Source organism: Olea europaea, chromosome 2 (assembly GCF_002742605.1).
Source record: "Olea europaea var. sylvestris chromosome 2, O_europaea_v1, whole genome shotgun sequence".
NCBI lineage: Eukaryota > Viridiplantae > Streptophyta > Magnoliopsida > Lamiales > Oleaceae > Olea > Olea europaea.
The window spans coordinates 5,498,584-5,513,016 of NC_036238.1; positions in this window are offsets into that span (position 1 = coordinate 5,498,584).

Below are 14,433 nucleotides of genomic sequence, written 5' to 3' on the forward strand. Positions count from 1 at the left end.
GGAGGGTTACTTAGCAATACCGCACATAAAACGTCCTTCTTTATGATTTTCACTAAGAAAATTACATAAGAGTTGATGAATGCGAAAAACAATAGAGAGGGGAAGTCTTTCAGAAAGCTGATAGGATATTTTCTCTTGCCTTAATGAGAGAAAACCAACTATTTAGATGAAACAAAATCAAGATTTGAATCCAATGGTCCGGCAGCCACTACATGTTAGTATTGAGATATCAATATTATTGAATAAGGAGTGAATTGCAAGCATGGTTTATAGTATCTATCCAAATGTTTTACTTATGCTTGTTAAGTACATTCAAAATCTTAATATAAAAAATGAGATCCTAGCCCACTAGGAATCAAGTATGGATTCAATTAATTTATGTGAGAGGGTAATAAATTTAAAAGTGGAGAATAATTAATTTGATTAAAGACCGTGTTAATTTAATTAATGCATTTTTCGATACACATTAAGTCTTTATTTTTCGTCATTTATAGTATTGAATCATGAGTAAACAACATAAATTTGAGAGGCATATTTTATGCCAATAAATTGACTAAGCCAATTTTTCTCAATTGGCACCTCAATCTGAAAATTATTCTTAGGCATCAGAAAATTGATTATGTTTTTAAGCAATCGTTTATAGAGAATACTGAGGACTCTACTCAAGAAGAGGTGATTTCTTATAATACACACAATAACATGTATGATGTTTGCAACTATATCATTTGAGTTGCAAAAGCAACATAAGCGTATGGATACTACACTATGATTTTCATCTCAAGGACTTATATGATGAACAATCTCGTATTGAAAGAGATGAGACTTCCTAGCAACTATACCAATGCAAAATGGCAGGAGGATTTTCAATAAGTGCTCATGTACTAAAGATGATTGATTATATTGAAAAGATTTCTCAATGGGTTCAGTCATGGGCCATGAGCTAAAACTATTAAGCCAACATTAGAGCTAGTAGTAGACAAGTCTTGGTCATTGATTCTTATAAGGGCATTAAGAGAAAATCTAATGGAGTTTGGGAAATATCATCCTAGATGGCCAAAGAAGTCAAAGCAAAGTAGGATAATGCCTAATTTGATGACTATTGCTCTATTGTGGAATGAAAGATTATTGGAAGATAAACTGCAAGGCTTACCTTGCGAGTTTGAAAGAAAGAAGTATTCTAAAACTTTTACTTTAGGTATCTTTGTTATTGAAGTCAATATGTTTTCTTCAGTAGCTTCTTGGAAATTAGCATGTATCTCATATATTCAAAAATATGCAAAAACTAAATAGATGCTGTCGAAGGAAGAAGTTTATTTGCACGTTGGAAATGGAGCAAAGGTCACTACATTACCTGTGAGAACATATTTCTACCAGTTGTCTTTAAGCTTAGTATTAGAACTAAAGATATTCTATTTTTTTTTCCAACATTATCAAGAATATTAGTTAAATTTCATGCTTGGATATGAATTATTTTTAATTGATGTTAAGGATAATTGTTATTCATTTTATCTTGATAAGATATTTCATTGGTGTGGTAAATTACAAAACGACAATTATATTTTATGATATTGAGTCTTCTGTTACGAATATTAAAAAAATACATAAAAATGATAACCTAAATAATACCCATCTCTTGTACTACAAACTAGGTCAGATAAATGAAAAACGAAATTCCAAATTATATATATATATTTGATGTCAACTAATTTTGAATCATTTGATAAATACGAATCATATTTGATAGGCAAGATGGCCAAATTTTATTTTGCTGGATAGGAAGAAAGAGTTGTACAATTACTGAGTATAATATATACTGATGTACGTGGGGACATGTCAATTACCATTAGAGGAGATTTTTCTTACTTCATCATGTTTATAGGTAACCATTCTAGATGTGGTTATATATACTTGATAAAATTCAAGCATGGAGATCTTATGGAGATCTTGTAAAATTAAAGTAATTGAAGATATTTTACAAGGAATACATTTGATAAAATTCAAACATGTAATCTTCATTTTAATGAGAGAATTAAAAAAAAAATTCGATTGTACAAAACATTAAGACAAATCGTGTATTTACATGAAGACAAGTTAGAGTGTCGTCGTATTCTTAATATTATATGTAGTTGATATATTATTAATGAGAAATAACGTCCCCATGCTTCAATCGATGAAATTGTGATTGCCAAATAATTTCTTTATAAAGATGTAGGAGAAGCAGTTTGATTTATAGATATAGATCAAGAAGATTGTTTATGTATCAAAATCTACATAGAAATCTTGAAAAGATTTTATATGAAGGTTTGAGAGTTCATGGATACAATTATGCCAACTTCCAATCACACTAGACTATAACAAGTCTCAATAAGGATATATGTTTATTCTCAATAATTGAATAGTTAGTTGTGAAGATTTCAAACAGGAAATAATCGTTGATTCAATGGAAGAAACTAATACATTAGTGCTTTTGAAGAAGTAAATGGTTATGGTCTGGATCAAGAAATCCACTGATAAACTTTGAGTAGTTTCTAACATTGTTGATCACATGCATATGTATTGTGATAATAATAGAGTCATTGTACAAGCAGTGAAACTATGGTCTCATTAGTGATTCAAGCATATATTAAGGAGGTATCTTATCATAAGAGAGATAATACAAAGAAATGACGTAGAGAAAGAACAAGTTTTCCACAAGTCATAATATTACAAATCTACTGAGAAAAAGTTATCACGACATGGATGTGATCGTCATGTTGGCTTTTATGGTACAAGATACTTAAGTGATTGAATCTAGTACAAGTAGAAGTTTGTAAGTGTTATGCCACCGATTTTGGACAAAACACTTTAATATGATTAATACATTTTATTTATAGCATATCTATTATTTAAGTGAATTATTAGTTTGATAAATTTAAATAATAGATTCCATAGATTCATGTTTTGGTAACCTATTAATTATAAGGACTTATTATTGTAAGAAAAGAATTACATGTGACAATCTTAAATTATTCGTTATCGTATGTAATAAAGAGATACAAATATCATGATTATCGATAGATGAACACGTGTTATTTCTCACTCATATAGTGAGTAGCTGATCTCACAAGCTAATATATGATGATATTTAAATAAATGCTTGTATTTTTTTTAAGAGAACAAAATAATGAAAAGTCATTGGAAAGATTCCACATGAATAATTATCTGAGCGCCAGTAATTAATTTTTAACGTTCGATAGTATAATTGGTCTTTTGACTTGAGATCATTATAGTGCCTCATACAAGGATATTCATACTTTGATGATGTTGTATGTTTCTCTTCTGAAAGTTGCTAATAAGACATTATATAGATATGTTAAGAATCATATGAAAATTTTAAATGATCAATATAGAATTCATTACTCATAGATAGTAAGAGATTATAGTCTACATTTCATTCAGTTAAGCTGATATTGAAATCCTTTGTCGAGGTTAGTACGTGAGTCGAAAAGAGTTTCAACTATTATTAACTTAAGAATATGATGAAATATATCAAATCTAATAATTGATTGGATAATATTCATGAATATGTTATAGTTTCATGGTAAACAAATAATTTTGGCTGAAAGGAAATTTTCGACTGTTGAAAAGGAAGAACAACAGGAACCACGCATGCAGCCCACAGTGGAAACTTAATAGCTTAAGGCTAATTGGACATTTTTTTCCCTCACGCATGTGTTCTCACTATTGAATATCATTACACATTTGACCGATTCAAACATATTGTAGTCCATTTTCACGGAAATTGGGCCCACACGATGCCAAAAGGTGTACTATTATCTATAGATTTCTATTAAAAATTCATTGTTTTGGAGAATAAAATTTTGCCATTCATGTTAACGTACAACAGTTACAACGAAAATATGGCACACACGTACATGAATTTATTACACATGAACACAACAATTTAACAATCCGAGAAAGTGTTATACGCGCCCACCGCTCATTGACTTTGTGCTAACCAATCATGAAAACGATCCTAATCGTTACGCTACACTTCTGGAGCGTTCATTTCAGCAACAACCTATTCGTATTCGTTTAGCAGTTCTATCTCTGCCACATTGGGGTCCGTCTCGGCTCTTGTAAATGCCTCATCGACTACTCCTGCCTGTTGGACGAAGTTGTGAATGCCCATAGTTGCCACGGTCGGCATACAATCCAACATTTTCACCGACTTTTCCAGACACGAAGTGCCCATTTGATTACGTTTCTACATGACGAGTGCTTGAAGTTGAATCTCATGCGCGTTGCAAAAATTTCTCCTTCGACCGGTCCGAGCATCATAGAATTGCTAGAAATGGTAGAGTATATCGGACCCTTTATACGAAGTCATGTACCTTGTTCTATGGGCAAATTTCAAGTCCACAAGATAGTATTTTTCAGGAACATGCATCGGGAAATCAATTTTGGGATTATGTATAGCACGCTCCAAAATATGTGAATCATGCGTTGTCCCCATGAAACCCGCAAGCACAAATGTAAAACATAAATTGAAATCACATGCTGTAAGAACATTTTGTGTTGGAATTCCTTTGCGTCCGATAAAATTCATTCGTTCGTCCCGAGACAAAATAGCTTTAACGTGCATCCCGTCAATCGCGTCAATGTAATCTCGGAATAATGGATGCTTGTTTCAAATATGTTCGGTAACTTGATTGTAGTTCGAATCTTGTCTTTTTGGACGAGCACTGAATTCATTGCTTGCAGCACAATCTTGAAGTAGTAGCCAATTGTTTCCAAAGAATGATTGAATAGCGTCTGAACTTGTCGGTACCCTTTTCTATGCAATAATATGTACAGAAACATTTTAACTTATTCATATACATCTACTTGCTAGCAGCTGCGCAGTCTGTATTCAACTTGAAGTATGTGTGAATCTTCGAAGAATGGATCGGTATATCTTAAATTCTACTAGAACTGTTGAGGATTACATTTCATCGCATCAAGTATGAACATGTGCCCTTTTCTCGAGAACGAAAATCGACTAATCCAACATCTCTGTTGATGGTAGTAGTTTTTCACATCAAATTTTCACATTCTATAGTAATGAAACCACTCAACAATGTCATCTTGTAGCAGCTACATGAATTTCCCTTCCCCAATCTCATCTTCATTATCAGAAGATGGCATAAACACACGATAAAAATAAAAAAACGCCATTATCTACTTTCCCCATTCTATTGGAAATTTCGATACCTACTTTGAGACAAAGAAACAAGCACACAGTTACTTTTCATAAACTTCATTCGTTTATGCAATGGACTACAAAATGCTGTTGCGAAATGAGAAAAATGAGAAGAGTTTCTTCCAGCAATTGATGGCAATTCTATAGATTGGAGCTTGACAACTAGCTTTTGAATAAGTCCAACGAACAAGAGAGTTGGGGATCCTTGGTAAAGTACAAAGCTTCATATGTAGATATGAAATTAGTGCAATTGATAGTACATAAATAGATACATAAAATCTTAAATAGTACATACCTCCAAGTTGTAAAGTTCACAACTACATACCTAGGTAACGGAAAAAATACACCGATAATTTTCACAAAGATTTGCTGCTGCAGGAAAAATTTATTCTACCGCACACTCAGTGCACATCACGATTGCGCTTTCCTATATTCCGAACAGTTTCACTCCAACCAATTCGTCTTCTCATTAGCATCGTCCTGTATCTCCAGAACCTCCCTGTTTCGCTTTAAAGAGATAAACGTGGACGTCCAGAAATAGAGGTCAGTTTTTTATGCAGTCTGCCGATCGCGAACAACTCCTTCTGCATGTTTTCGCATCCGGCACATTGGGATCGACTAAGTTACTGAGTTTTATCACAATTTTCTCACTTGCAGTTGTCGCTTGTTTAATTGAGTACGACAAATCACCCGTTGATATTTTCATTCTATTCTCCTTTATTTTTACTGCCATCAGATCTACGTTTCTCTCCACTCATATGGCTGGAGACGCCCATGCTAGAAGTGGCCCTGTCTAATTTGCCTCCCTCATCACTGGAGCAGCTACTCTCCTCGTATATTAGAGTTGTGTTGCGCGGGTCATCGTTTGCACTATTTTTGAACATGACAAACCCCATCTTGCATAGCTTTGTCGATGTTACCTTATACTTCTAGTTGTCTAATACATCATCGAATAGAACTTGGTGGGTGTATATCTCTCTGCAGTCTTTGTCTTTGAACCCTTTGTACTTTTTGTTCTCCTGTTCGAAATGGAATAAAAAAGAAAAGCACTTGTTAGAAGCCAGGTGGAGTATATGTCAATGCAAAGAAGTGAGGCATTCGCAACCAAGTATGGAAAGCAGTAACAATATTCAAACAACAATTTCGAACCAACAATTTCATCCCGGTAATACGCATAGCGTGAAATTGGGATTTACATGAGAGAAAAAATAGACGCAGAATCATAGTTACAGTTCATGAGTCCACTCACAAATAGTAAATATTATAGATCAGGAAGGAGAGGATATTCTACATGGACATGATGACTAAAACTTGATCTTTCCTTTTCATGTGTATTATAAACAGGATCCATCCACACAAACAACTATGTATAAACCCCACAAATAACATAATCGGCAAGAGAAAATGATGCACAGCTATTGTGTACCACTACACATCACACATCGAACATCACCACAGCACGTCGATTTAAAATTGCACTACGTGGGGACAATGATCGATTAAAATTACAGCCCACAGGATGAAGTTCAAATCCAACAACTACATATCTTAAGACAGAGTGGAATGCGACATTTCAGGTCAACTCTTGTCTCCAGTGAATTGGAATTAGAAAGGAGTTCATTAAAAATTCACCATAATATTGTTTAGGCAATGTGCTAATACTGTATATCGCATACCATTTATCCGGATCCTGACTTATGTCATGATATGAGGCAACCTATGGAAATGTGAGTGTCGTTTTTCTCATGCTTGTACGAATCAATTTGGGTTGAAACAATTAAGTCCATTGATGCTATGCAAACTTAGGCAACGTGCGGATTAAGACTACAACATTACCGATAAAATGATAATCATTGCAAAACACAAACAGTGCTGTGAAATATTGACAGTAAACACAATTTAAGTCATAAAAATGCGAATAAAGATCATTTTCAGTAGTTTTGTACCATGATCTTTCGCACCCATCACTTATCGAAGGCAACAAGGCATCCTCTTGCGGAGTTGTATTCAATGCTGGCGCAATCTGGCAACTCCTGGAGACGTTTATGCTTGAGTCGAAGATAAACCCAATGATTCTTCAACTGCTGCTTACTCCAATCGTGCCCGGAGTTGGCGTTGAACAATTGGATGAGTGTGTGCCATCCATGTTTCGTGAAGTACTTTCCATTATGGTGCCCGTCGACTATGACGGTCTCATAAGAGAAAATGAAGAGTCAGTTATCTTCTGGCGTCCACTGGGCGTTCTTCCTCTCCGGGGCTTGGGGCGAGCTTGGTAGAGGGTTGGAGGTGGAGGCAGTGCGGAAGGCCATCTATGACTACTCTCGACAAATAAAATAGAAATGAGTTGGGAAGTGGATTACTCGGATTCATGGCCATAGAACGCACAAAAGAAGAAGAGATGTTGAACACTAACCGAGGGAAAATATAGATCCATGGTGCATGGGTGCCACTGCGGATGCCGTCGTCGTTGCTGTTGGTGAGTGATACTGAATCTCGTGGTCAGTGAGGAAATGGAATCGCTATGTAAGAGTGTGGTGCGTTTGGGCGTGAGATGTAGAGGGTAAAAGTGGACAGCAGCTGAAAATGGGTTGGATTTGTACTGGTATTTTGTCATATGACTTCGAATACTAATTTGGTGAACAGTGTTTCTACAGTCCAAAAAATAATACTTAGCGTGCCCAATCATCCACATAGACATAAAAATACATTTCAAAAAAAAAAATAAAAAAAAATAAAAATATATATATAGTAGAGTCTCTAGGTCTCAATGTAAGAAGTTCTTGACAAAAGGTTTTAAATACGTATTTTAAAGCCTTAAAAGCATACTAAAAGCCTACCTACTTATTTAAAGCACTATTAAAATCCTATTAAAACCTTACCTACCTATTAAAAGTCCTACTAAAAGGCCTATTAAATGTAAGAAAACCTACAAACTATCAAACATATGAAAAATATTTAAGAAAAAGACAAAAGCTAACCCTTCATTAAGAATGCGTAAGAAAAATATTTAACAAAAAGACAAAAACTAATCCTTCACATGTAAGTATTTCGATAAAGAAAAGTCAAAGAAAAAAGGGAAGAGATTGAAAACAAAAAAGAGAAAAGAAAGTGAAAAATGAAAAAATTGAATATTTGATACTATTTGCACATGACTTCTTTTGTTCATATTGATTGCCACAATTGTTCCGACTAAATAATTCTCGCTCTTTCATCATAGTTGTGACGACTTGAAAATCATGATTGTGAGAACTGTCTAACTCTTTTGAGTCTCATAATGTAATAATTTTTTTTATGTTGGTAATATACTTTTATTTCGATGATTTGGTTTGTCAATTTTACATCTAATAGATTAGTTAAAAAAATCCTTTCAATTTTTAGTTGCATTTTTTATTTAATTACAAAAATATTCAACTCTGATACATATGCTAAATCCTTAGGTCATTAACATGATACTTCCTCATATTAGTACAATTACCTCCCATCTAGGAACAATGTGAACCCCGTCCATTATGCTTCTAGGCATGTTCCATTATGACCATGGATTTTGATGGTCAGACTGGTCTAGCAACATTTTTGGATTGGCTTGATAATCTTGAAAAATTCTTCCACTACCACAATTTGAATGATTAACGTCGAATTGTCTATGCTAATTGATCACTTGTCAGTTCCACTAGGAGTTATTGAAAGTCTTTTTTCACGTAATCGTCTAGGTCAATCATCAATCACTTAATGGGATAAGATGAAACAAATTCTAACCACTAAATATGTGATAGTGTATTGTCGAACTCAATTGTTAAATAAAGTTTTCTTACACTATAACAAGGTAAGTTCACTGTTAGTGAATATCTAGCCACTTCGAAAACTCATTACACAATTAGTTTATTTATGAGGTTTCCCACATCACAACATCTAGGTCTATCATTAGTTTGAATTCTAACATCTTGCCTGATAACATTCTTGGACACCAATCCTTCGATGAAACTTACTATATGGCCATTGTTGATAGAATCTTTTCGACTTAACCAATTATGTACAAAGCTAGACATCACTGTAGTCACTTTCTAAGTCTAGTTGTGTTAATCCTCCTCCTGAAAAAGAAAATGAGATTTTATTGTTGAACCAAATTGTAAGGATGAGAGTTTTGAGACTAGCCTTGTATCACATCTCTCACCGGCTTTTGATATAATTGACCATGATATAGTTGATGAGTTATCGTTGGTATTGACACCTAATCCAAATAGTTTGCCTATTCTTGAATGTGTTTTTAAAGTAGAGTATGTTCTTACATGAACTCAAATGATCGATACTCTTCGAGTTGTAAAGAATTTTTCTAAGGCAATTATCCACTTGCACTCTTTTCCTATTGATATTAGCATGTTACCTACTAATTACCGAGATACCATGTTGGCTCATCATTTTGTTATCAATGTTCTAAAATTTCATGTCAAGTTAAAAAGACAAATTATTTTCAATCTTGAAATTTTTGAACTTGTTTTTTATGCACCGTATAGACAAGGAGACACTAAATGTAATTATTATTCGTTGTTGCACTAACTCAATTTTCTAAACATGTTATCAAAAAGATTTTTTTAGGAACATTCATATAATGATAGTGATTTTGACTGGGCGTTACACTTGAATGAAAGCTATATTTTCAATGTAGAAGAATTGTTTCCTGATGGAGGCCTATTCGAGCCTTTGTTGTTGTAATCATTTTTTCTACAGGGTAATATGCAGTGATAGATCGTTGTGCATCTCTTTATGCACAGCCATTTGAAAATTTTATGGATGATATGCACGCATGAGTTCTTTTTTTTTCGAAGTTTCATAACTATATTTGGGTGCAGGAAAGATTGTTCTCTTGGTCAAATCATATTCTTAGGGATGAGTAATAGATTCAATTATTACATGATCAGTTCAGATACTTAGTTCATAAGAAAGATAGTCCTCCTTGGTATACTTTTAGCAAAATGAGGTTGTCCAAGATCCAATACAAGCATTTGGTCAAGACAAAAGACCGACCTCTTTGGAGTATGAAGTTTCAGTTTATCTAGTCGAAGTCGAGTTCTCTTAATTGGGAAGTGATGGATATTACGATACAAATTAGAATAAAGAAAGATTTTAATTAGGATTCTATACTACTAGTTTGATTTAAAGTATATTATTTAGATTTGATTTAATATTTTGATAAATTCTAGATTAGGTAGAATTTGATTTGATTCGATATTCTTTCAGTTTCTTTCTTTATAAATTGAGGGGCTTATTCATTTTAATCTCTTTTGTCAGGAACTTTGGGAGTAAGGTGACACATTTGACAACCTAATTTTATAAATTAAAGTGATTTTTCTCTTGTTCTCAATTATTCTTTTCTTGGACTCCTTTTCTTTTCTTAATCTTCGGTTGCTATTTAACAAGTCATACGCATCTTGTGTTACCAGGTATATGTTTTCTTCATTCATCTCCATTATTAGGGATATGATAAACATATAAATCGAATGAACATAAAAGAGATGAAAAAATTGTTTTGAAAATACAAAGTATTGAAGACATAATTTAAAAAAATAATTTTACTATTTATTTAACAATTTAAGTTTTTAGGTATTATTGTTTGTTAATGGAGTATGAGAGCAAGTAGGGATTCTAATTATGTTAAATCAAACTTGACATCACTCATTTGCAAAAATAGTGCGTATGTCATGCTTTTGATAATAACTGAATCTATGATGCACGTCGATCTTATATGATGTTGAAACATATGAATGAGAGCACATATAGCTCTTGCATTCAATTTCGTGTCACTACTTATGAAAAATTGAGCATGTTTAAGAATTTTGATGAAAAAATAAATATTACATGCAAGTGACGGAACACATTTTAATATAAAAACTATGTAATTCTCAATAAAGAGTCAAGAAGTTTAATTATCCGAGACAGCTACATAATGTAGTAGAAAGAATGAGTGGGAACCTGGGAGCCAACAAGGGCACATCCTGCGATTTACCTCCCTGAGCTGCTGAGGGGCCGGAGGTTCAGGGACAAGGATCTAGTCGGACGCAAGCCCGGACACCTTGTAAAAAAAAAAAAAAAAGAATGAACAAAATGTGGACTTCAAGTACGACAAAGCCTACTATAGAATGAACTAGGAACCCTAGTGAAAAAGCAAGGTCCAAATTCAGATCCCATTTTCTCTCTTAATTCATCTTGAACCCGATGGTAACGACCAAAAATGGAGTAAAAATCATTTCTCGGAAGATCGTTCAAGAATATTCGAAATCCTTGTGATGATTAACAAACAAATTTTCTTCTTATTGCATGGGAGTTAAGTGTGGTTAGAGGGAGTTGTATGTTTGAATTTCAAGTTCAAGACATTCCCTCCAACCCCTTAAATGTCTTGTGGGTTGGTTCACTTTACATGGACGACCCATGACCTATAATTTTTAACATCTCTTACTCACACATGATGGGTTTAATCTGAACTACAAGCGATAATGAATATCACATGTTAGATCCTTCTCAAGGTCTGTCTTGTAGAGATTCATATGACAAATAGATTGTGCGACTAGCGAGTGCTTATTAGAGCTCACGGTACTATAAACCTGTTAGAGATATATATTAGTTCTATTATAGGAACATTCCTCTCGCTATACCCCCAAACTCATTTTTCAACATTAATTCAAATATTTTCGATTCCTTGAGTATTCATGGAATATGCTTGAACCTTGCATCATATACCCTAAATGGTTAAACACGATTGTCCAATTGGTGAATACAAATATAACTGGTTAAAATAGTTTTTCTTTCCTACTAAAAAATCCTTTAACTTTAAATCGGCTACTTTTTTAGATATATCCTATCAAACTTAATCAATCATACTTTACATGCTAAAGTAGTAACTCAGAAATAAAATCTCAAAAAATAGTCAAAAATAATAAGGGTATATATGAAAATATATAAACCTCAAGTCTCACACAATGAGGAAGCAGATATCCATTCACTTATTTATCCAATATTATTCATAAAAGCATACGTGGTATGTTATGAAACATACGCTAGGTATTTCCTTTCCTTCTTAGGGCGTATGTCATATTCTTTATAAACAAATAATATGAATTGGAGGGTGAGTCCTTAACACCAAACTACCTTTTTCTAATCCTGATATGAAATATTGATTTTCAGATGAAATTCCAAGGTAAGGTTTGAGATACCATACAAATCCTAGTTCAGGTATTTCTCGATACCTAACTTGAGTTTTCCTTATATTCATTTCTCCAGGGCCCCAGGCAATCTCAAATCAAGAACTCAATCTGGGTACTAAACAAGTTTAATGAATAACAAAATTCATTTCGATTACTTGTTGTAATATGATCTTAATATCTTATCAAGGTGGCCGGATCATGTACATAACATTATCACTTTGTCTCATCTCAACACACTCCAAATTATCTGAGGTGATTGTTCATGTGAGTGAACCAATCTTAACATGATTGACATACTTTAGACATGCATGCAAATTGTTGTCTCAAAATCCCATAGAGTCATATTATAAATTCACAATTGTTAATCTGTGGGCACACAAAACTCAATCAAGAGTTTTCTGATACACTAAGTATCATATTCTACATAATTCTAGATATTCGATATTACCAACGCTTATATCTCTCAACATCTTCAAAATATGATGATTACAAAACATCATTTATATAGATATACAACAAAGACCCTTTCTTTGCTAATGTCTCACACAGAAATACCATCGGGTGTTTTGTTCTATCTTGATACTTGAGATCATCAACACATGAGACAAATGTGCAATTATCAAGGATCTCATATTCCCAACTAGTATCATTAGATGCCCAACATATCTATACAAACAAATTCTTTAGCTGTCAAAATATATACTACAAGATATGCTTCTTGCTACTCATAGAGCAAGATTGCGCAAGTCTAATAATTATTTGTGCATGACTAACTCTCAACATTAGTCGATAATTGCATATCTATTCCAATCATAAGTTATCTTTTGACAACAAATAAAGTAACTCTACAGGTATTACAATATCCTTTCTAAGGATAATATTGATACTTACTGATTAGATCCATGGCATGACAAACAGGGACGGATCCAAGATTGAATTCAAGACCAGGCTAAAAAATTTCAAGCCGGGCTAATACGTGGAAAAAAAATTTACACATTAAAAATCTGTTTTTACCAAGAAAAAAAAGGAAAATTACCCTAAAAAAAGTTAATTGGGCTTGGTAGAGGGGGGACTACAGCCCAGCTAGTCCCCCCCTAAATCTGTCCCGATGACAAATGTTAAGATAAGTATACATCACGGCATACGTTTAAGTCCTAATCGAACTAGACATGGTTCTCTAGATTTTTTTTGTGCAATATGGAGTCTTTGGACATATATCGAAACTCATATGATCACCTTCCGATATAGAAGTATAAACAATATAGTAATTCCACGAATAAAAATAGTTTAAAGTCTTTATAGTATACAACTCTTGTAACAGGGAAAGAAGACTAGAATAATTTTTTAACACAAAATTTACAATTGGCTAAACCCATGCCTTCATCACAAAGATTGAAGACAGCAATTTCAAAATAGTTTAGCTAGTGTAATGTCATCAACATCAAAATTAGAATTACAACATGCCATTAGACATTTACATAAATATAGTGATCTTCATCCACCAGATAAAATTTTGTAAAAGATTTAAACTTTATTAAAACTCAAGTCCCACTGTCAAGGTGATTGCATTTGGCTACAAGTATAATATAAAGTTACCAAATATTATAAAAATCTTCAATATGAAAGCTACAAATAGATTCATATAGATCTCTTCAGTCAATTCTCAATTGAGAATATAAATACAATCTCTAAGTCTATTTTGTGTAGTCTAAACTTAAACATGTTATCATGGCTAAAATTGGCGTATAAAAGTGATTGTCACTTTTAAGAAATTTTTTTATCTAACTCAATACACTCATATTGAGTATAAAATTTCTCTGAAAAATGAGTTTTATCTACAATAAATTTATTAGTCTTTCACTTAGTTTTTAAGAACATAAATATTCTCAATAAACATTATCTCCAATTAGAACTTCCACTTAGGGATGACAACGAGTCAAGTCGAGCCAACTCGAGAGTCGAAATTCCAGACTTGGCTCGACTCGAGTTTTTTTAGGGTGAGCTTTTTTTGGCCTC